The sequence below is a fragment of the Leptonychotes weddellii genome, chromosome 2, assembly GCF_054177405.1.
Source record: "Leptonychotes weddellii isolate Sample4059 chromosome 2, ASM5417740v2, whole genome shotgun sequence".
Lineage (NCBI taxonomy): Eukaryota > Metazoa > Chordata > Mammalia > Carnivora > Phocidae > Leptonychotes > Leptonychotes weddellii.
Window position 1 is genome coordinate 31,522,341 of NC_138370.1, and position 23,068 is coordinate 31,545,408.

Genomic DNA, 23,068 nt, shown 5'->3' on the forward strand with positions numbered 1-23,068 from the left:
TGTAGTTCCTGTGAATATGGCATATGCAGCTCATTTTTAAAAAAATTTTAATAAAGGTTTCTCTCTCAATTTATTAACTTTGCAATGTCTTCATTTACCATCTCATTCCAACTCTTCCCAAGAATGTTTTGAGTGTAGCAAGTCAAGTTTACATATGATCTCGAACTTGTTTCCAAGGGATTCCCATTACAGTAAGGATGAAAAATTGCCTAAGGCAGTTTTCAAACCCATCTGCACATACCAATCTTTAGGGATTCATTAGACACATTTTCTTTGCTTATTTTGAAGATAAACTATTGCAACGTCTCCATGGTGGGGCAGATGTAATCTTCCCTGGCCGGATCCACTGCAGATGCTTAGCTGCATGGTAGAATTGAATGTCTCAAAGGGCAATAACTCTTTCTATCATTTTTCATTAAAGTGCTTAGAGCGCGAAGTTCCTAAAGGAATAATTATTTGAAATCTGGCAAACCATTTTTGTTCACCCCCGTGAGTTAACCTTGAGCACTCCACTCCAAAGCCAGCCCTTGACAGGATTTTGTGGGAGTTTCGCCTCACACCTTGGAACAACTGAAATGTCTTAGGAAAACCACATTTCCAAAGTGAGATTTCCCAGGCTGGGTGCAGAGACACGAGAGGCTCTGATCACCATGCGCGAGGGTGGGCAGATTTGCCAGATGGGGAGTGGAAGGGGAAGTGGGGGAGGGGGGCAACCCTTGTGTGTGCTTCTCGAAACTGCTCTCTTTTCAAACCTTGACTTCCTATAGGTTCGGGAAGAGTCAAACAAAACTTATTATTCTAAACTCCAGGCTCTAGTGACATAATCCAGCTCCTATGCACAACCTCCATTGGAACCAGACTCCTTGGTCCTGCCTGACCAGCAGAACCTCCTAGTCCAAATGCAGTTTCTGTGGCCAGAGCTAAAGGTCCCTTGATCTGTGGCCAGATGGCGGCAGAGGCATGATCAGGGTCTGTGGAGGCAGGAATGATGCACTCCAGGTGGCCTCATCCTTTTGGGTTGGGCCCGAACACAACCTGTTGGAAGCATTGGAAGGTTCTCTGGCAGAGCCGCACACTCATCTGTGCAACTCCCCAAGGAGATTTCAGTTCAGTTGGTGTATTAAAGTCTCTTTGGTTCCAACAATTCAAACTGCTCTGGCTAGGGTAAACCAAAAAGAGAACAGGATGGATGAAACCTGGGTTGGCTCAAGGAAGAAGAGACAGTTGAATGCCCCAGGTCTGCGGGGGCTGGGAACCACCCAGCCCCAGAGGCCTCATGGACTTCTCTCTGGAGATGCTTTGTCCAGAGGAAATGAAATTCTTCATAAACTAACTTCAAATTTTCTAGTAACCACATACTAACTTCAAATTTTCTAGTAGCCACATCTTCAAAAGTAAAAAGAGATAGGAAGAATTCACCTTAATGATATATTTTATTTAACTCAGTATATCCGAAATATTATCATTTCAACATAGAATCAAGGAATTGCTAATGAGATATTTTAAACCCCTCTTTCCAGACCAAGTCTTTGAAGTGTGCCCTCTTCACTCGCAGCCCATCTTGATGTGCACTAACCACATTTCAAGGGCTCGGTAGTCACATACGGGTTCACAATCAGGCAACACAGCCCCAGAGTGTTGCCATGGATGCAAATTATTACCAATAATATCTGGTATCAATGGATCTCACCTCAAAATTCCAAATTTCTGGGAGACAGAGATGTGACTGAGCCAGCTAGTGTCCTGGATCGATTAGCCAATGTAAGGCAGGGCCACTCTGCACAGATGCAGAGAAGGAGGGTCAGCGGCCAGAGCCCACCTAGGGTGGGCACAGGGATGTTTTTAAGTCCCCTGGGTAATTTAAGATGGAGCAGACATTGGGAATCACTATTATCCTTCCTTTTTCCAGATGAAGAACTGAGGCCCAGAGTGTTCATCTAACTGGTTCAGACACGGGCCTCTTTTCCCTGTCATGTTGCTATAGCTTTAGAAGTAAGAGGCGAGCCACCTTGAGGTCTATTTCTCCATCACTAAGGAGTCCTCAGTGAATGCTCTCAGCCTCCCAGGGAGGGCTGACCACATGAGCACTTTTAGGCCACTGTCAGGCTGAAGGCCTCAGGGTGCCTCCCCTCAGCTTTCCCTCTCTTTTAGTCAAGTCGTGTTCCGGTAAAACGACATAGTGGAGGAGGCAGGAGCTCTGATTTGTGGTACTTACTAATTTCTGTGGTGTAAATGCTCCCCCTGTGGCCAGTTTCAAGCAACCAACAGTTTCAAGCCATCAACCTGCCTGCAAAAATCTTGAAAATTTAATCATCAAGTCTTGTGACCCAGCACCAGCTGGACCCAACATGCCCCTGCCGCAGAACCAAAACATTTCTTCGTCTGTGCCATGCCCATCCTCTCCCTTCTCCCTGGTATGGACTCTGGCTTCAGAGCCAGTCAGAACACAGTCTGCCTCCTGGGTCAGTCTCTCTTTCTCCAGAGGACTTCTTTGACATTTAAGCTAGTGTTAGCAAACTTACAGGTTGGTGGTGAGGATCAGAGAAACCCTTGTGAAGAATGCACGTAGAAAGTACTCTGTAAGTGCCACTGTTGGTGTTTTCCCATTTCAAATTTTCAACAAGCAAACAGGCAGCCAGCCAGGACTAGAGCCCGCATTTGCACACAGAGAAGTCCTTGCAAGGATTTCAAACTAAATGACCCAAACTGTCCAGTTCACTATGGCGTAGACACAGAAGGCACTTCTGATCTTCGTGTGTATCCTCGGGAGCGACTGGCGGGGAGGAGCATGGGAGTGAGAGATGAGATTTCACTATGAATTATGATGACACAGAAATGAAAAATAATATGAGGTCCTGCATTAGTTCCTAGCAATGCTGTAAGGAAGCACCACAAACTGGGTGGCTTCCAATCATAGATTTGTATTCTCTCCCAGATCTGGAGCTAGAAGTCCAAAATCAAGGTGTCAGCAGGGCCATGCTCCTTCCAGAATCTCTAGGGGTGGATCCTTCCTTGCCTCTCCCAGCTTCCCCAGGAACCTCTTACCAGATTTGCGAGGCTACCTCAAAGTGGTATTTTTTGGCAACTGATCCTGCCCTCCAACCCTCCACTGGTGAAGTTTCCAAGGGGAGTGGACAAGAGGTGTAGGGAGCAGGATGCTATGAGAGGGAAGCACCTTATGAAAAGGTTAACACATGAGTTGGTCATGGAAAAAAGGACCATTTCATGTGCACTTTAGACCCTCTTCCTTCCTTCCAGTCACCACTCGTCTCCTGCCCCTTCAGGAAAGATGGTTCACACACCTAAAGCACTTTGCTGGCTGGTGACAACTTAAAGAGGAAAGAGGCCGCCCAGAGCCCACCAGAAAGAGGGAGTCCCTGTCCTGAAGCTCCAGAGGATGAAGACAATGTGTGGTGGCTCACAGTCTGTCTGGGGTTACCTAGTGGAGAGGGACTCTTCCAAAGGGATTGCTCTGGAGGGACACAAGAGCTCGCCTGTGCTTTCCCGGTGTACATCGCGGAGGCTAAGTGGTGAAGGAGACAGTGGGACACCCCTTATCTACTTCTTGCTTAAGTAGATGGAAGTGGCAAAGTCTTCAAAGCACATATTTACAATACCCAAAGCAGGCAGGGGTGACCGTGGCTGAGGGGGCAACAATGGGGCTGTGGCTCTGAAGGAGGGAGAAAGGTGGCATCTCTGCCTCTGCCCTGCGCTGTGGGAATTCGGGCAACCTCCCCGCCTCTGCACCTCCATGTCCTTGCCTAGTTCCTCCCCATCACTCCACAGATTGTTCTAAGACCTCTCCAGCCCTGGGGTGCCACGGTATGCCCCCCATCACCCCTGGACTCTGTGCCGGCTGTCCTGCAGGAGCTGACCGGCCTCCCAACACTCCCACTGGCCTCCATAAAGGGAGGTTGGGGAGCGCAGCAGAAAGCAGAGTCCCTCATGATAGATTCCTATTTCAAATCTGGATGCATGTCCCTAAGAGAGCTTCAGAAGCAAGATGGTCACCAGGGCCTGTTCCCCTCCTCCACGCACCCCACCGCAATATCCTGCTGGGCCTTTTCCAAGAGCCTCTAGATTCAACAGCTAATGAAAGATAAAGGTGGGGAGAGGCTGCTCTCCCTGCCTCTGCTCTCAGCCTGCATTCCTGTCAGCCCCTGGAGCAGCGCCAGGCAGTGACTAATTACCCCCTTTTCCCACTCTTCATTCTCTTCCCCCTGAGGCAAACAAAATCCTTCAGGCTTTCAAAGTTCTTAGAGAAGGCATAGTCTTTAGGGCTTTTTCTGTGCAGGGATCAGGATAAGAAAAGGAAAAAACATCCCAAGGCCTAAACAATGAAAGCCTTTGTTGCTGGCCAAACTTGAAGGCGGGGAGGGGGTGGGGGCTCCCTCCCTGGGCCGGGCCACTGGGCCAGGACTGGGTGAGGTTTGCAGGCATTTTGAACCAAGCTGACTCTTCCTCATCAGCCTCATTTACCTGGGAAGGAGTGTGGGGAGGTTATTTTAAATAGGTCTAATAAGTAAGAATTGATTATAACTCCTCCCTGGCACTGACTGTGCTGGGACAAAAGGACAGCACCTGGTTGGGGAATGTCTAGTGCTTTACTTTTTAAAATCACCTTTTACTTCCCTTGCTCTTCCTCCACTTCAACATTTATTGAGCACCTACTCTTGACAGTTCTCTCCTGAGGGAGATAAAACTACAGACCCTGCCCAGGAGGGCCTCAGAGCGGATGAGCCCTGAATTACTGGAGGAACTGTAATGGACTCCCCCAAGGAGGTGCCTTGCAAGACACTGCTGATTCTCTCAGGACCCATCCCTACCACCACTCTGTGCTAATAGACCTGTAACTAGATTCAGTTCCAAATGCTCTGAGACCCATGTTGTGGTTCAAGGCCAAAAGCCATATGCTGGAAGAATTTTCTCTTGCTCAGGGGATGTCAATCTTTGTTCCATTCAGTCCTTCAACTGATTGAATGAGACACACCTGCATGAAGAAGAGCAATCTGCTTTACTCAAAGAGTCCACAAATTTAAGTGTTCATCTCGTCCAAAAACACCTTCACAGAAACATCCAGAATAATGACTGACCCAATATCTGAGCACCATGGCGTGGCCAATTGACACATAAAATGAACCATCACAAGTCTACCCCTTGTCCACTTGGAGCTCATACATATCTCCTTAAACCAAACAATCTCCAAATGAAGTTAATAACAAGGTGACACTTCCACTTAACATGATATCTTGCATACAACCAGAAATGCACTAACCCCTTCCCCCAAAGACAATACGAAGTCCTTGCATGACATTTATGCTTCTCCTTGATATCCTGTAACTAAATACTACGATGTAAAATTTACAATACTTAAATACTATGTTATAAAGTCAGTATATCTTATGTTACATGATACAGGGATACCTGCACACACACACACACACACACACATATTCATAACAAAATAAGGAGGAAATAATTACACTCCTCATTCTGTAACTGGTCACATGGTCATGACTGGTATTTATGACTATCTTCTTTCAATTACCATTCTTTGTTCCCTTTTCCCTCTGCAAGCACCTCACTTGGTCTTGGTTCTTTACCTGTGGACCCAAACCTTCCTTCCTGGAGGCTCTTGGCCATTAGTAGCCCTGCCTGGATTGGGCTATTTTAGTTTCCCACTGACCTTAATCACAGGGCAGGGTAGTACTAGGAGACACCCTAAAGGAGCTCCTATATTTCAGACATACTCTTCCTCGCCGCCGTTGTGGAGCAGAAGTCCAATTGCTCCTTGGTGGTCAATCCTTTAAAAAAAGTACCCATCCCTGACCCCACTGCAGAAAATTGAGAGCTTGTCTGTGGTGGTGGGGCCTAGGTAATCGAAGCTTGAAAGATCTCTCTAGTGATCATAATATGTGTCCAGAGCTGAGATCCATTAACCTCATGGGAGAGGCAGAAAGGGAAACAGGTGGGGAGAATATGATGCAATTATGGCTGGAGTAGGTGGGCAGAAAGGACACATCATTCCTGCTGTGGATGCATTTGAGGAAGTCCTTGATGGGAACAAAGGCAGCATCACAAAATCTAACAAATTAAAGGTCCCCCTCAAAAATATGGGATAATTTGTGAAAGAATAAAATTAGCCTTCACTTGAGAAGTGTGAAGGGAGAAGAGACAATTACCAGGATCATGATTCAGAGGATAGTCCCACATTAGGCAAAGGATTTTTAAGCAAAGTCCCTGGAAGCTCCATTTTCTTCCAATACAAGAGGAAGCAGATACACTGGCCTGAGTTTTCTCCTCACAGCTGATAAGGCTTCTACACTATTGGCTAATAAGTATATTCAATTTCCCTATTACTCAAAGATATGGAAATTAAAACAAGACTCCTACCCATCAGGGTAGTGTTCTTGGCACACTGATAGGTGTGTGATTAAGGCAGCCATTTTGACACCACTGGGCCATTCTTCAGGCTATCAGGAATGCATATGGCTGCAAGTTGGAATGCCCTCTCCTGGGGGTAGGCTCCTGAGAAAGCTTGCATAGGTCCACCTGGCGATCACACACGCATCTCCAATCATGTGTGTTAAACACATCAGACTAGGTGCATGTGGAGAGGGGATGGGAAGAGAGATGAGGAATGAAAGGAAAAAATTAACCTAAAAACTTAAAGTCAGATAGGAGCCTTGTAAGACCAGTTATGGTAGCATGCCATGAACTCCATGCTATGGAGTATAATTAACTAGATGCTCTCCATCTGAACTCCAATTTACTTACTTAATTAATTACTTCAACTCAGCTTCTCAGGGCCAGTTCATCCCTTGGCACTGACAAAAGGCAAGTCTGAGCCTTCCGGGCCAGGGCCAGTTTCAACCAGGCCTGCCTCAGATGATGTAACTATAGATCATGAATGCAAATCATTTCTACAGGTAATATTTTTAAAAATCCTGTCATTCTGATGAGTGGAAAATGGACAACCAGATCTTGGAAGATACACAAGGATTTAAAAATTAGAGCTTTCCTTAAAAGGCAAATGTTCTTTGTAAAGTGAAGATCTAGCACCCCCTGTTGATGCCCAAGAAATCCTGAACTGTCATAAGATGGGGCTCAGTAATGAGGCTGGCAGAATTATGACCTCCCCCAAATGTCCACATCTTAATCTCTGGAACCTGTGAATATGTTGCCTTACAAGGCAAAAGGGACTCTGAAGATGTGAATAAGATCAAATACCTAGGGATGGGAGAGACTATCCAGGATTGTCCTGGTGGGCCCCATGTAATCACACAAGTCCTTAAACACAGGGAACCTTTCCTGGCCATCATCAGAAAGGAAGATGTGACTGCAGAAGTAAGGTCAGAGAGATGTGCTGTTGATGACTTTGAGGATGGAGGAGGGGACCAGAGGCTAAATATTGCAAGTGGCCTCCAGGAGCTAGAAAGGCAAGAAAATGGATTCTCCCCTGGAGTCTTCTGAAAAGAATGCTGCCCTGCCAACATCTTGACTTTGGCCCAGTGAGACTCATCAGACTTCTGATCTATGGAATCATATGGCAATACATTTGTGTGGTTTCAGGCCACTATGTCTGTCATAATTTGTTATAGCAGCAACAGAAAACTAACACAGTAAACACAACTTGACCTAACTTGATCTAGACAATCTAGAGTTAGCTTTTTTTTCTTTCTTTTTTCTTAACTTTTCCTGCTAAAACCCTACAGAGTCTTCAGGAGTGTGATTCACATGAGTCAGGACTGTGGGAAGTTCACAGAATGTTAGAATTGGAAGCCATCACAGAAGTAACCCAGTCCAACTGCCACCCAAAGCCAGAATCTCTCCTACAGCATTTTTGGCTGTTGGACGCTCAGCCTCTGCTTGAACCTCAGGAAGAAAGCTGTAGCTTCAGGTCCACCCACGTCTACATTACTGAATTTTTTCTTCACAGCTGACTTAGTTCTGCTGTAAGAAAATATTCCTCAGGACAAAGTCTGTGCATTGCTTGAGGGCTCTATTAGAAAGTCTTTTCTTGCTATGAACCAAAATCTACTGCCTTAAAATGCCCATGTTTTGGCATTACTTGTACCCCTAAGGCAACATAGAACAGAAGACACAGGGTATACACAGGGCCTTACAAAGATTGGGTTCAGAAAACAGGCTAGCTGGGGCGCCCGGGTGGCTCAGTCGGTTAAGCATCTGCCTTCAGCTCAGGTCATGATCCCAGGGTCCTGGCATTGAGTCCCACATTGGGCTCCCTGCTCAGCAGGGAGTTTGCTTCTCCCTCTCCCTCTGCCTCTCCCCCTGTTGGCGCTCACTCTCTCTCTCTCTCAAATAAATAAATAAAATCTTTAAAAAGAAGAAGAAGAAGAAGACAGGCTAGCAAATTATTGAACTACCATTCAATTCAAGCCAATTCAATTCCATAGATGTTCATTGAGCACCTATTTTATGCCAAGCATTCTGTTTACTACTGTGAATATATTTATGAACACATAGACACAACCCCTGCCCTACTGGAGCTTATGGTTTAAGTGAAACAGATAGTGAATAGATACTCACAAAATAAAAATATAAATACAGATCATTCTATGAAAGAAAGGTGCAAGTATTATAAGCATGTATAACAGGTACTTGACCACTTGTCAAAAGGGATCCCACCCTGAGGTCCAGATCTAAGTTTGAAATGAAACTTCCTCTTGTCATTAGACAACCTTTTGAGTTCTCAAAAGTTTAGATGGATATAAAGCTATCAATGTAATGTGACTATAATATGGTAGTTTGAATTCAGGTGCCTGTGATGTGTTTAATATAAAGGGATAGCTGCCTTAGCTATGCCTTTTTGATGGATTTGTCATATTATTTTGCTTAAGGAGCCACTCCCAAAAGTTAGACCATCTTTTCTGTACTTGCACACCCCATCATGTCACCACATGCTCTCCCTGGCCTGACTTGAATGGTTACTTCAGAGAAGAGTCAGAACTCTACCCAGCAGATCATATCAAGGGGACCCTGATAACTACTTGGGTCATCCTGAGACTATAAGACATCCACCCATCTCTGATGACCTTCTGGGACATAAAATAAGAGTCTGTCCTTCCCCTGGCCAACTTGAGAACCCATTGCTGTATATTTGTATTAATCAATATATCTATATAATTAATATTATCTATAGTAATATAGCTAACATTGTTGGTGAGAGAGAGGATCACTACATTATGAAAATAGGTTCCATTTGCTAAGATGCTGCTATAGACTGAATGTTTGTATCATCCCAAAATCCATGTGGAAACCTAATATCCAATGTGATGTATTTGGAAGTGTAGCCTCTGGAATGTGATTGGGTTATGACGGAGCCTTTATGAAAGGGATTATAAAGGAGACTCCAGAGAGGTCCCTCACCTCTTCTACCATGTGAGGACACAAGAAGACAACCATCTATGAACCAGGAAATGGGCTCTTGCCAGATACCAAATCTGCCAGCACCTTGATCTTGGACTTCCAGCCTCCAGAACTGTGAGAAATTGATGTCTGTTGCTTATAAGGCACCCCGTCTTTGGAATTTTTTTAAAGATTTATTTATTTATTTTAAAGAGAGAGGAGCAGGAGAGAATCTTCAAGCAGACTTTCCACTGAGCACAGAGCCCAACACTGGTTTTGATCTCACAACCCATGAGATCATGACCTGAGCCGAAACCAAGAGTCGAACCACAGACTGAGCCAACCAAGAACCGCTATGGAATTTTGTTATAACAGCCCAAAGAGACTAAGATGTTATTTTTTAAATGTCCATCCCTAAAAAAAAAGAAAAAAAAACCAGCCTCAAAATATATAAAGCAATACAAAAGATCAATGTTCAGGGAGAAATAAAAAGCTCATCATCATAGTAGAATATTTAAATATATCTTTTTTGGTTTTGAATGATCTAGAAGACCAGAAAATATATATCAAGAATATAGAAGATCTGTAAAACTCAATTTCAAAGCTGCGCTCAACTTTAGAAAATACATATTTTTCCCCCTCAAGAATGTATGGTAGATTTCCAAAAACTGATTATGAGTGATATCATAATCTCAATAAATTTCAAAAAATAAGTGGCATGTGGACCATGATTTCTGAATAAAACACAATTAGGTTAGAAGTCAATAGCAAATTCTTAACTACAATAACCAAAAGTTCATCAATACAGAAGTGAAAGAATATACAATAAAATATTATATAGCATGTGATAGTACAAGGGTCTGCAAACTTTTTCTATAAAGGGCCAAATAGCAAGTATATTTAGACTTTAGGGACAATCTCTACCACCATTACTCAACTCTGCCTTCACAGTTCTAAGGCAGTGGTAGACAATATATAAATAAAAGGGCATGGCTGTGTTCCAATAAAACTTTATTTATGGAAGCTAAAAACTGAATTTCACATGTCGTGAAAGCCTTATGACTTTTTTTTTCAATCTATTAAAAACTTTAAAAACCATTCTCAGCTCTTAAGCCATGCAAAAGGCAGCAAGCAGGCTGGATTTGACCCATAAGTCACCATTTGCTGACTGGTGATACAGATGAGTCTTAACAACATGATTATTAGGTTAAGGGAAGTCCAAAAGATTACATGTAAATGAGATTCTTTTGGTTAAGTTAAAAATGCAAATAAAAAATTATACACACACATATATTTACATGTCTACATGAAACCATGCCCATAGGGTTAATGAAGGTAAAACTAACAGAAAAAATTATACACACGCATATATTTACATGTCTACATGAAACCATGCCCCATAGGGTTAATGAAGGTAAAACTAACAGAAAGTTCAAAGCTTGTTTTTCAGAGAACTGTTTCTCCCTAATCAGCTACTGTGTCTTTTCAGTCTCTGCAGAAACCTGGACTCAAGGTCAACTGATAATGGTTCCAGCCTATGAACAAGCAAGGCCCTGCATTCCTTACCAGAGAACCTATCCAGTTTATACCAGTTCTTAGAGCAGACTCATAGCCCCTAAGATAACCTCCTGATATCAGGGGCTGAATTTTTCCTCATTCTAGTGTTAAGTTTCCACCCCAAAATGAACATGGGATATATGTTTCATATATGTTTGCTCCATCTTTCCTCATGAATAGTTATAAGTTTCCCTGCCCTTTTCATCAATATGTATGTAATCTACCCTGAGTTCCCCCTTTAAAGCCCCACTCCTTAACCCAGAATCTCAGAGATGGTCTTTGGACATCAGTCCACCATTGTTCCAGGGTGCCAGCCTCCTGAGTAAAGCAACCCTTCCTTTCCAACCAACACTTGTCTCTGGAGAATTGGCTTTGCAGGGGCAAGCAGCTGAACTTGGGTTTCAGTAGCATACATACATTGCTCTGATGCCTTTCCTTGCCAACATCCGATCCACTGACCACAGAAACAGGACCATTTTATTACCAGCCATGAGGAGCTCAGGCTACAAATTACACAAAAGTAAGGAAATGACTATGCATATGTATACTAATTAGGAATATTTACCACAAGAAAAGCACACAATGAATGCAGGATTACCTCAGGTGAAGGGAAGCAAGGAGACACAGAATGGGAAGACCATGGATGAAGACCTGGCTCTCATTTAAAAGGGTGAGTTTGCAAGTGCTCATTACATCAAAAATAACTAACTGTATAAAAGTGAGCCATGCATAGTGAGAGTATGTGATAGAACAAAGATTATAATTAATCCAATTCTGTGTACCTGAGACCCACCAAAAGAAAAACATAAGAATTAGGTAGACTTGGGGAAAGGGTGTGTGGGAAAAGATAGGAAAAGTGATCCTGGTAGACAGAATCAGGTGTGCAAGAGCCTTGAGGAAGGGCCCAGGGAACCAGAAGAAGGCTGTAAGGTTGCCTCAGAGAAAGTGGTCTAGAAAAGGGATGGAGAGGTGGATGGGGGGCCAGATCACACAGGCCTTGGAGGCATCTGGGTTTATGTCCTAAGAGTCATGGAAAGCCACTGAAGAGTCACGAGCCAAGGAATAACATGAGCAGATCTGCACTTGCTAATGATCACTATGCTGCAGTGGGAGAGCCAGTTACAGGAGCAAGGGAGTGGGCACTGGGGACCAGGAGGTTGATAGTGAGGTCAAGGTCTGTGGTCTTCCTTATTTCTGACAATCTCTGTAGCCTACTAGATGGGATTTTCCTCTGCTCAGGCCTCTCTTGACTTCAAGGGCAAAAGAAATGACCTTCACTAGACCCAAGGTTTAGAAATGGTGGGTGCAGAAAGCAAATGGTGCATGATACTTCACCTCTAGTTTTGTCTTTTTCCATCAAGAGTGGCAATCGAAGATCAGCTCTCTCGATTCCTTAAGGGCAGCCATTCACACTAATATGTGGGTTAATTGCCTTTCAATGGCCACATAGTCTCACAGTCTAACTTCCCATGGATCATGAGGAATACATGTCCTTTTTATTCAAATGACATGGACTTTTTTGCCAAATCTACCACTGTTGTACTGAAGGAGCTTGGTCCTCCTTCCTGGCCTATTTTCTCCACTCAGAGACCCCACAGGGGGTGCTAAGCATGAAAGCCTTTGTTGTGTTGGAGCCACTCCCAGATAGTTCTCTCTAACCACCAAATTTCTCTCTTGTAAATGGGGAGTAGAGGGAAGCCATTTTTGTTCATCCCATTATAGGTGCAAGTTCTTTTTTAGGAGAACTTCAGTCTCAGCAGAGAATGAGGAAGGATAAGATAAGGAGGGATAAGGATGCTAAGCTGACTTCGATACACAGAATGCTGATTATGTAAGCAGATGTATCTGAAACAGAGAAAGTAAAAGCTTGCCATATCTCCATGGCAATCAGCATGGAAACCCAATGGCACTCTTTGTCTTTTTGGTGTAATTGTCATCCCATAACAGATAAAATTGTTTCTCACAAACAGATCGGTTAAGGTAGGAGTAAATTGATCTACAGTGAGTGTTGACGGTCAAAACTCACGAATACTGATGTCTGGGGACTTGGTGAAGACTTCAGTGGACGCTTGCCTAAGGGAGACTACGTGTCATGGGAAAGAGGCTATAGCAATGGGTGGCAGATGGGTTAAGGGAAATTTCATAACTGAGCGCCTGAATGACTTTTACATATATACCCTGAAAGGTTAAGAAAGTGATAAAACTCGATTTATAGATGTAGGGCATAGGGAGTTTTCTTCCACACTCTTTCCACTAGCCCTAAATAGAACTATTTACAGGGCACAGACAGATGCTGTGATCTTCAAGGCCCAATGAGATGGGTCTGTGCGGGCACCATGTCCCCAGCCCCTCTCCCCTCACAGGAGAGAATCAAGGATTTGAGTCTTCAGCTTGCTTCCTGTCGAAGGCTATGTTAGTGTGCCCGTCTCTGATACTAGCCATGTGGGTGAGGGAGTTCACCATGAAGGATTAGATCTGGTTGAGGAAGACTGTGCCTTCCCTCTGTGTAGGGCACTGCACCTGCCAACCCAGGAAATGGAAGTGGTTGACAATACAGGAGGTCAGGGCTCAGGCCAGGGAATAACTAGTTGCCTGATATTAAAATATCTTGTCTAGTGACTCCCCTGTTCACATTCAATCCACTAATTAAAGAAAGAGAACTATTCTATTACCAGCCACAAAGATCTCAGGTTACAACTTATACAAAGGTAATGAAATGTCCAACTCATTCAGTCTTGTTGCTTTTAGTAGCTTATTACCCCTATGAAACCAGGGGTTGTCTGGTTCATGATAGTTTTCCCTTGGCCCCCATGAAGCCCCAGTACCACAGCCCTGGCTCCCAGGGACACCCTACACCCCTGGGTGGACCCAGATCCACCTTCAAGTCCAATCCAAGTCTGAGCTGTCTCTCTGCAGCCCCCCAAGCCCTGACCTGGCTTTGTTTCTTTCCCTAATATCCATCCAAGACCGTCTTTCCTAAGCACTGCATCCCCAGGATCTTACTCTATGCCTAGACACACTACTCTCAACCTTTGTTCCCTTCTTTTAAGTCTTCTCCAGCTGTCTTGCCTCTGGTCAATTAATGTATTAAAAGCTACTCTTGGGGCACCTGGGTGGCTCAGATGGTTAAGCGTCTGCCTTCAGCTCAGGTCATGATCCCGGGGTCCTGGGATCGAGCCCCACATCGGGCTACTGCTGAGCAGGGAGCCTGTAGGGAGCCCTCTCCCTCTGTCTCTGCTTGCCGCTCCCCCTGTTTGTACACTCTCTGTCAAATAAAAAATAAAAAATCTTTAAAAAAAAAAAAACTACTCTTGTTTACAGAGTTCCCATTTGCCTCAATTCATCTTCCTGTCTGGTTTTGTTTCTTCTGCAGATTCCTTTATTTCTTCATTCACACTCCCACACTTTCACAAATGTGGGCCTCCACTGAGTGACTGGGCCTCTAGACCCTGTGCTAACACGAGTGTGCTGAAGAAGAGTGTCACTTTGGGTCCTTGCCCAGTCGCCATCTCCCTTTGGAAGAAAACTGCCCCTGTTCTCTAACTCAGGCCTCTGCCCAAAGAAACAGCCCTGGGTGGGCCTCTTGCTTGCTCTTTGGTTCCATGTAATTCCTTCCTCCTCCAGGTGGGCACATGACATCAGGGTGGACAACCTGAGAAAGCTCTGACCAAAAACAGCTGAGAGAGAACAGCACAATTAATCAGGACCTGACTCATGAACAGTTTGGTTGAGATGTATAGTGCATTTTCATTATTTATGGTGGTTATGTGCTATAAAGTTACCGTAAACACTGAATTTGCCAATACTGAACCATTGCTCCAAGGGAAAATACAGGGTTAGGTTCCTGTGAGCCTCTGATCACAGTTTCATCAACAAATCAATACGTAACCTCATTATATGTCTACTTCTGTTTAGAAACACCTTATTTGATATATATTGTTGCAGCAATATATATTAAATTAAACAGCACTATAACGCATGCCTGAACGAAGTTTATGTAATACAAATACTTTGTCCATGAGACACATCACAGCCTTCTTGCCCTAAGAACTATACAGCATTTCAGCGCTACCTTTGGAGGTCATTTTAAACAGTGAAATCACCAACAGAAAGCACAGATATGCCAAAAACATGGCACTTTACCGCAAAAAGGACACATATATAGAATGAGAACTCAGATGGGAACATGTGCATTAAGCTAGTCTAATTTTTCATTGCTCTGCGCATGTCCAAAAATGACTTCAAAAGCACCAAAGTATTGAATGGGAGGTTAAAAATAAATTTTAGTGAGCAGAAGATTTTGCAGATATGGAATTCATAAATTATAAGATTCAATCGCAGTTGGTCGCTCGCTTGCTTGGTTGGTTAACAGTAGGAGCAAAAGACACCAGTTTTCATATTCTAAGAGACTGTGGGAATCACAGAATTACGTAAGTCACAAGGCAGTAGAAACCTTGTGGTAACATCCTGCTATATGAGGTCTACTAAAAAAGCCTCTGTTCCTTGCAATCAAAAAGCCCTATCAGTCAGCATATATCTATCCACATATATGACTCTTGCATTGCCCTGGCAAGGAGATAGAGTTTTGATAAGGGTTGTTTTATTTCTAAAGGCCCTGGTAGAATAAAATTGGCACTTGAAGTCAATGGGACTGGTTATGCCACTTCTGGGTCATGTGACTTTGAGTTCTCTAACTCAGTTGTTTCATCTGAATGGGACAGATACCTACCGTCCAACTCCAGAGAGCTATCATGAAGGCCATGTGAGATCATTCTCATGTCCTTGTTATCTTCTGATCCAGCCCCTCATTTTTCCAGAAGAAGACTCCAGGGCTCAGCAGGAGGAAGCAATTTGCAAAAATGGCTAACAAAGGAAACTCAGAATGTTGACACTCCCTTAGGGCAACTCTAAACCTGCCAACCTCACTCTTCCCCAAAGAAAGAACAACGCATTCCACAGCGGTTTGGGCAAAGCTGTCCTGTTGCTCTTATGGGACAGCTTGTCTGCAGGCAGGCAACTCAGTGAGAAAATCAAGTTATTTGGTTTCCTTGCCCAGTGAAACAATATCCTTATTTTCCTGAATAAGCATAAATGGTTAGGACATGGGGATTAATGGTGTCACTGTCTACAGGAAGGGAGAGTGCTCAGACTTTTTCTCTCCCCTTGCAGCTGCAATTCCCCCCAAAAAGTCAGAGCAAGTTCTGGATTAAAATAAGCAGTCTCAACCTGGAGGGTGGCAGGAGGATGCAGAAAGAAACTTAGAGTAGCTCCCCCAAGCAATACTTCCTGGGGGCTACCGGCCCCATGTTTACACTCCTTTTCTCTGGCCTGGGAAATCAGTGTTTTCTCACAGTACATCCTGAAATTCAGATCCCCTGCCAAACAGTTGATCTCAAACCACTCTCATCTCTATCTCTTCACTTCAGGACAGACTATTTGGGACATAAAGAGTAAAAGAAGATATTTTAGGGGAAGGGGGGAGGGGCAGACCTTTATTAAGCACCCATTCTACTATTTCATCAAACCACTCAATGTCCCAAGTATTATGACCACCATGTAATAGATGAAGCTCAGAACAGGTACTTGTCCATGGCCACACTGCTTGGAAGTGATGAGGTTAGGAGGTCAGCCCATTTGTCAAAACCTGGGTTGTCCCCACAGCTTCTTAAACTTTCTCAGGACTAAATGCCACTAGTGAGAAAGATAAATGAATCACACTCCCAGGTGATCTGGGCTCAGTGGACACAACCAGTGGTATTCAGTCTGTATGGGACATTCTTTCTGATCCTTCACTGGGCAAACTCCCTCTCAGGCTTCCAATCTCAATCAGTCATCACTTCCTCCAGGAAGCCACTGCTGATCTCCCAGGTCTGGGTTCAGTGGCCCTCCCATGTGCCTGTGTTGTACTGCTTGCTGATTTCTCCGTATGGTCCCAAGAGATCAAGGACCATATCTGCCTCTGCATCTCCACCTCACAGCAGACTGCTCAACATAGTATAGCTGCCCAAAGAATACTTGCTGAGTAATTGTTGACTCTGGCTGAACTTTCTATCTCGTGTGTGAATTGCTTTTAGATAGAATAGCTCTCTTAGTGATAATCCAGCCACTGTAAGCACATTAATAACAGAAAACAAAGAGACACACCCTTCCGTGTTAATCCCACACCACACCCATTGTACCCCATACTCTTTGCATTCCAGCTACACTGGCCCTCCTTGAATTCCTTAAACATGCTGCGTTCCCAATACCACAGGGCCTTTGTACATACTGTGCCTTTTAAATGCATCACCTACTCTTTCTCCAGATCTCTGCTTAGTCATAGGTCATGTTCTTACAGCAACATATGCCTCTCCCTCATATCATTTCGTACATGATCCAGGTATGATTGCTTGTCTCTCACACTGTGAAAGTAGGGGTGGAGCCTTTTTGTTTGTTTGCTTGTTTACTCTTATGTCTCTAGCATCTAGCACAGTGGCTAGCATATAATAGGAGTTCAGTACTTGTGCAGGAAAAAGGAAGTGATGTTTACATTGAGACCTGTGTGGGGCAAAGAGTATTCTAGGCTGGAGAAACAGTTTGAGCAAAGCTTTTGGAAGAGAGACATGCCATATTTAAAACTGAAGGAAGCCCAGTATGGCTGGACCATAGAGAATGAGGGGGAGGCTGATACATGGTGCAGTTATAGAGAGGCAGCCAAGGCCAGATGCTGCAGAGTCTTACACAGCATGTTAAGGCCTTGGACTTGATGCCAGGGATAAAGGGAAACCACCAAGGGGTTCTAAGCAGGTTGGTTTTTCTCCTGTTCCTTACAGGAACCCTACTAATCCATGTCATCACATGCCACCACACTTACAAAGCTGATCTTTGGGGTTTTTTTGGTTGTTTCTTTTTTTAAGATTTTATTTATTTACTTGACAGAGAGAGAGAGAGCATGAGCAGGAGGAGGGGGAGGGGGAGGGACAGAGGATGAAGGAAAAGCAGACTCCCCACTTAGCAGGGAGCCTGACCAAGGGGCTTGGTCCCAGGACCCTGGGATCATGACCTGAGCCGAAGGAAGATGCTTAACCAACTGAGCCACCCAGGCACCCCCGAAGCTGATCATTTACATCCACATACACTAAGTGCCACCATGTTTAACTATGTCCATTGTTTTAACCTTCTAAGAGCATTTCGAACCTTCACTGTATCTTGTCTTCCAGCTCAGTATCATTAGCAATTTGGGTGATAGAAAATAGCCCCACTCTTAAGAAATATTAGAAAAAACAAAGGCAGTAAGTTATTACAGGTCCCCCCTCCACAGCACAAATCCAGCTCCTGTGGTATTAAAAATTCCATTCTTAGGTTTCAAGGAATCTGACCACAGTCTGTCATAGACACAAGTTAACCAGCCTAAGCCCTCTGTATGCTCTAAGTTTATGTACTTGTCCTTTTATTTTTTTTTTTTCAATTTCTCTTTCTGTCCCTCTAGTTCTTCCAAATTCTAGTTGTATGGAACAATATTTTAGGATAAGTGTGTGAGGAAGAAAAATTTCCATGCTGACTTCAAGTATATACACTAGCTTTCTTTTTCCCCAAAGGAATGTGTTTTGTTTTCTTTCTGCTATCGGACATGTTTCAATAAATAAATAGCTTGCTTTGTTTACATATATTCCCCCAAAACTCAGAAACCCAAAATTTGATAAGCATTTGGAACATAAGAAAAACTCCACTTGCTGATTCTTTGAGAGTGACCAACGTCCTGGTTTGAATCAATTATCGCTGGGAAGCAAGTTCTGCTTCTCTCAGACACAGTTAAACAGGATGAACCACGCTGGTAGCTTTTCATTATGTGTGTTATGTGTGTGTGTTTTATTTTACTTTTGATTTTTGAGTGTTTTCTTTTTCCCTTGACATCAGATCACATGTACAGCAGTAATGCCAAAATCGCCACATTACCATTATCCATTGTGAGCTATGAGATATATTTCAAACATCTAGAATGCAATTTTTGAAAAGATTTCCCCAAATCTGTGGATTTTTTAAAAATTCAATGTAAAGAGTTGTCATGTATTTTCATCATTAGTTTATACCTGTAAGAAAACCGACACAAATTGGGGAAGAATGAAGAAGGGGAGAAAGGCAGTGGAGGAAAACCATTGTGTTTTCTCTACGGGTCTCATTCCAATCTTGAAAAACTAGTTGAAAAAGAAAACCAAAATTATAGAGTGGCTTTATCACATTGAGACTCAAAGAAAAACAATTCCTGCTTCAAAATAAGTAACACAACAGTAGAAGACGATGGCGTTACAGACAGAGAGACCTGAGGCCCCCACCAAATGCTCAAGGCCTCTCTCCAGGGTCACACTGGCCCATTGGGTGTTTCAGCTTGTTGTCTACTCCTGATGGGCCCTCATTTCTCCATCAAAGATTGTGCCAAAACCCACAGATACCGAGCTGGGCAACTCCAACCCCACCACCACCCATTATCCCATAACACCAGCTTCAGAACAGGAAGAAGCCAAATCTGTGCCAACTTCTCAATAAATCCATCAGTTTCTGGTCATCCTGTGTCTTTTTCCAGTTACTTAGACCAACCATTTGTTTTGAACTCTCAACAAAGGTGGGAATTAAGTTCGCTGCTATGTCACTGGTGGGCTGGACCACACCCCATCTTTCTGAACTCTGTGACCAATTCTCCCCTCTGCCACAGTCACACTCACAAGCACAGCCAGGCACATGCTGCCCAGGGTGGCTAGTCCTTTATTAGATCAGAGGCTGTGACCTCACTTCAGGAATTTAACAAAGGAACAGTCATCTAAAAGCAAAAATCTTCATTTGGAAGGAAACATGTTCTTCCTGCAACGTTTTTTAAGTCCAAAGAAGGTGCCAGAATGTTTTTTCGATTTAAGGTCAAATGTAGTTCATGAAGCATCCTCCACTGACCAATGGGAACTTGAAGCTGGTGTATCGCATGCCAAGTGCAACAGGCCCCGACACCACAGCCCCCTCTGTCTAAGGTCACAAAAGGTTCTAGAGAACAGTCCACGAATACCACGAAAAGACCCACGGGCCGAAGTCGGCTCCCAGCTGTTCATCCATAACGAGTCCATAAGGAAGCAAATTGACCCGGACTCCCAAACCGGCTTACTGCGCCCCCTCCCAGCCCTCACCTGGGGGTGGGGACTGACGTCGGGGACTGCCTATTCTGTTACCGTCCCACTGGTTAAATCCAGGTGCTCTGTTTATTTCAGAGTGAAAGAAAACACACCAAGAGCTTCAAACTTATGCTACAGACAGGAAACAGCACTCCAGAGACACCTATGTCTGAAACTTGAAGACCGCGCCTGGCGTCTTCTCAAACAGGGGCTGGTTTCTTCCCCGGCTGGGGCCCCTGTCTGTGCCTCTGGATAGACAGGGCACTTCTGTCTCCTCACCCTGGGCAGTTCAAGGCTCAGCTGGCTATAAATTACATATTTTAAATGTACTTAGTCGTACTTTTTCCTTACATTTAAAAGCAGATGGTTTAAACTTGATCCCAGCCATGCTATCTCAAAAGAGACAGTCCTTATAAACTGGCCATTAAAATCTCCCTAAAAAATGTATTCTAAATGCACCACAAGGATAAGAGTGGTATCTGGGCAGCCAGAGAGAGGAGCTAGGGAAGGAAGGGAGGATTTTGAGAACAATAACAGCCTCATTAAATCTAATTACTTTCTAGCGCTTACTGAGACCCAGGGATGGAAAGGGAATTTGTGGATGGGATTTCTGAGTCCTTTGCATTAAAGTGACCCCCCTCTCACTCCTCTCTCACGCCCAGGCACCGCATGCCTGTCTCCCACATCAACAGTTCTGGGGAGATTTTTAAAAACCAATCAACCAACCAAAAAACTTTTCTTTCTTCCTTGACACATTGGAAGTCCCTGCCTCTTCTGTATTTTCATGGGTGATATGGATCAGCAAGAAAATATCTCCTTAATGCCCAGTGTACACCTCCTGGCTCAGACTGGGATCCCAGGAGCTGTGTGCTCTGGAAAGCTCCGATATCAGCAGCCTGAGTCCCACTGTGAAACAAGCAGGCTGTGCGCCACTAGACCAAGCACTACCCCACCAACGAATGCAAGCAATGGAGAAAAGACTAGGAGACTGGCTGAAATGTAACAGTGATGTGTCCACCTCAGAGCCTTTGATTGTGAGCCTTAACAATCTAACAGTTTAAGCAATGGGGGTTTGTTGGACTGAGGAGGAAAACATGCTGACCAACACAGAAGGGCAGATGCAAGGGCAGATTTGGAGAATTTCCAGAGAGAAAGCTGTGAACAGTCCCATTCTGTTGCTGACATCAGAATGAGTCATCTCCAGCTGACTTCTATTCCTGATATCTTTACTAACCATCCCAATTCCTGACAGAGTCCATATGAATCACATACTTACCCCTGTGGCTATGGGCAGGGTCCGGGGACTGACAGCCCAACCAGGACTCCGGTAGGGGGTGGGGGAGGGGTCCTAAGGAGGGAATGCTGCACAAGCAGAAGCAGCAGGTGCCCGTGACAAGAGATGCCTCTGGGATGTCATGATTTTCCTGCTTTTGATACTTCTCTGGGATATCTAATTGTTTAGACATTAAACTCCTACTGTTTTGCAATTAAGTGTATATATATGTGTATGGCTCAGAGACTGCTTTAGCCTAGAGGGGTTCCATCCAGCACCGAAACGCTGAGTCCTAGTAGTAGAAAAAGCCTTACAGGTGACAGGTGCTCTACCAGTTCTGTTCAGTTAAAGTAGAGTAAGGAAAAGCTATAGAAAGGGAAGATAAAAGCCAACTACCTTCCATGTAGAGCAGTGCTATCCACCTGCAAAGACCCAGGACACATGACAACAAACCCCTGCCCCCAAAACACACACACACACACACACACACACCAACTCTATTGCTCTTCCCAGTCTCTTCAGAGGAACAGCTAATAGACCCACTTTGGGGAAGAATTTTTCTGTCTTTAATTTGTGCCTACAAATTAAAATACAAATAAATAAGGCAGAAATACAAATAAAATATGATACAAATAAAGCAGAGGCTAAGTCTCTCCCTCAGTCCACATCACTGTCTGCCCCTTGGAACAAAATAGAGCCTCATATTTGAAGGGCTGGTGTGTTGAACGAGGCAACTAGTGGAATGTGACGACACCGACCTCTCTATTTGTGGACTCCCTCTAGCCCATTCAAGCTTATTTAGCAGAGGAGGCTTTCCCTCCACCTCTAGATGACCACTCAGCAAGGTAATGACTTGTCTCTGTTTGCCATTCACTTAGAAAGGGTCTCTTTGGAGAGAAACAGTTTGCACTAGTCCAAGAGAGCAGGTTCAGTTGCCCCTCTGGACAGCGTGCCGTGTAGAAAACCCACACAAGACAGCCTGACATTTCCTCCCAGGGTGACTGAGGCTGGTGTTCTTTCCCTGAAGGGAGTAACCATTGCCAAAACCAAGTCAAAGCCTGGCTAGTCTTTAAAGAATTTGAACTTGATTTTTTTCCCCCAGTCAAGGACTTGATCAAGACAATGATTTTATAGAGAGAGCAGAAGACATGAAGAAGGACACCTGAAGGAACAAGGAAGAGAGAAAGAAGGGGTTTCATATAAAGGAAGGAAATCCTCCAGCTGCCACGGACGGGCACTCTCTGTTCCCATGCCACCATCCACCTGTCCCCACCCGGAGCCACTGAGGTCCCATCATCACCAACTCATAGGAACCCGAGCTCTGCAGAATTTATTCACGTTAAAAAAAATGCTGCCCCTCGGGCGCTCTGACCTGGAGCCCCTTCAGCCCGACCCCCCCTCACCACCATCTATGAAGACCTCGTTTGGGCTCAAACGCTGCTCGTAACCCGAGCCACCAAAAGAGACACAAGGAGCAGTAGCTTCCCCTGAGCACATCCCTCAAAGTCATCACTTTTAAGGAGACAGGATGGTCCCCAAGGCAAGGAACACATTTGAAAAAGCAAGACCGTTTCCTTGGTGTCAGTTGTGATCTCCCCTTTCATTCATAATTTTATTAATTTGGGTCCTTTCTCTTTTCTTTTGGATAAGTCTGACCAGTGATTTATCGATCTTACTAATTCTTTCAAAGAACCAGCTTCTAGTTTCATTTATCTGATCTACTGTGTTTCTGGTT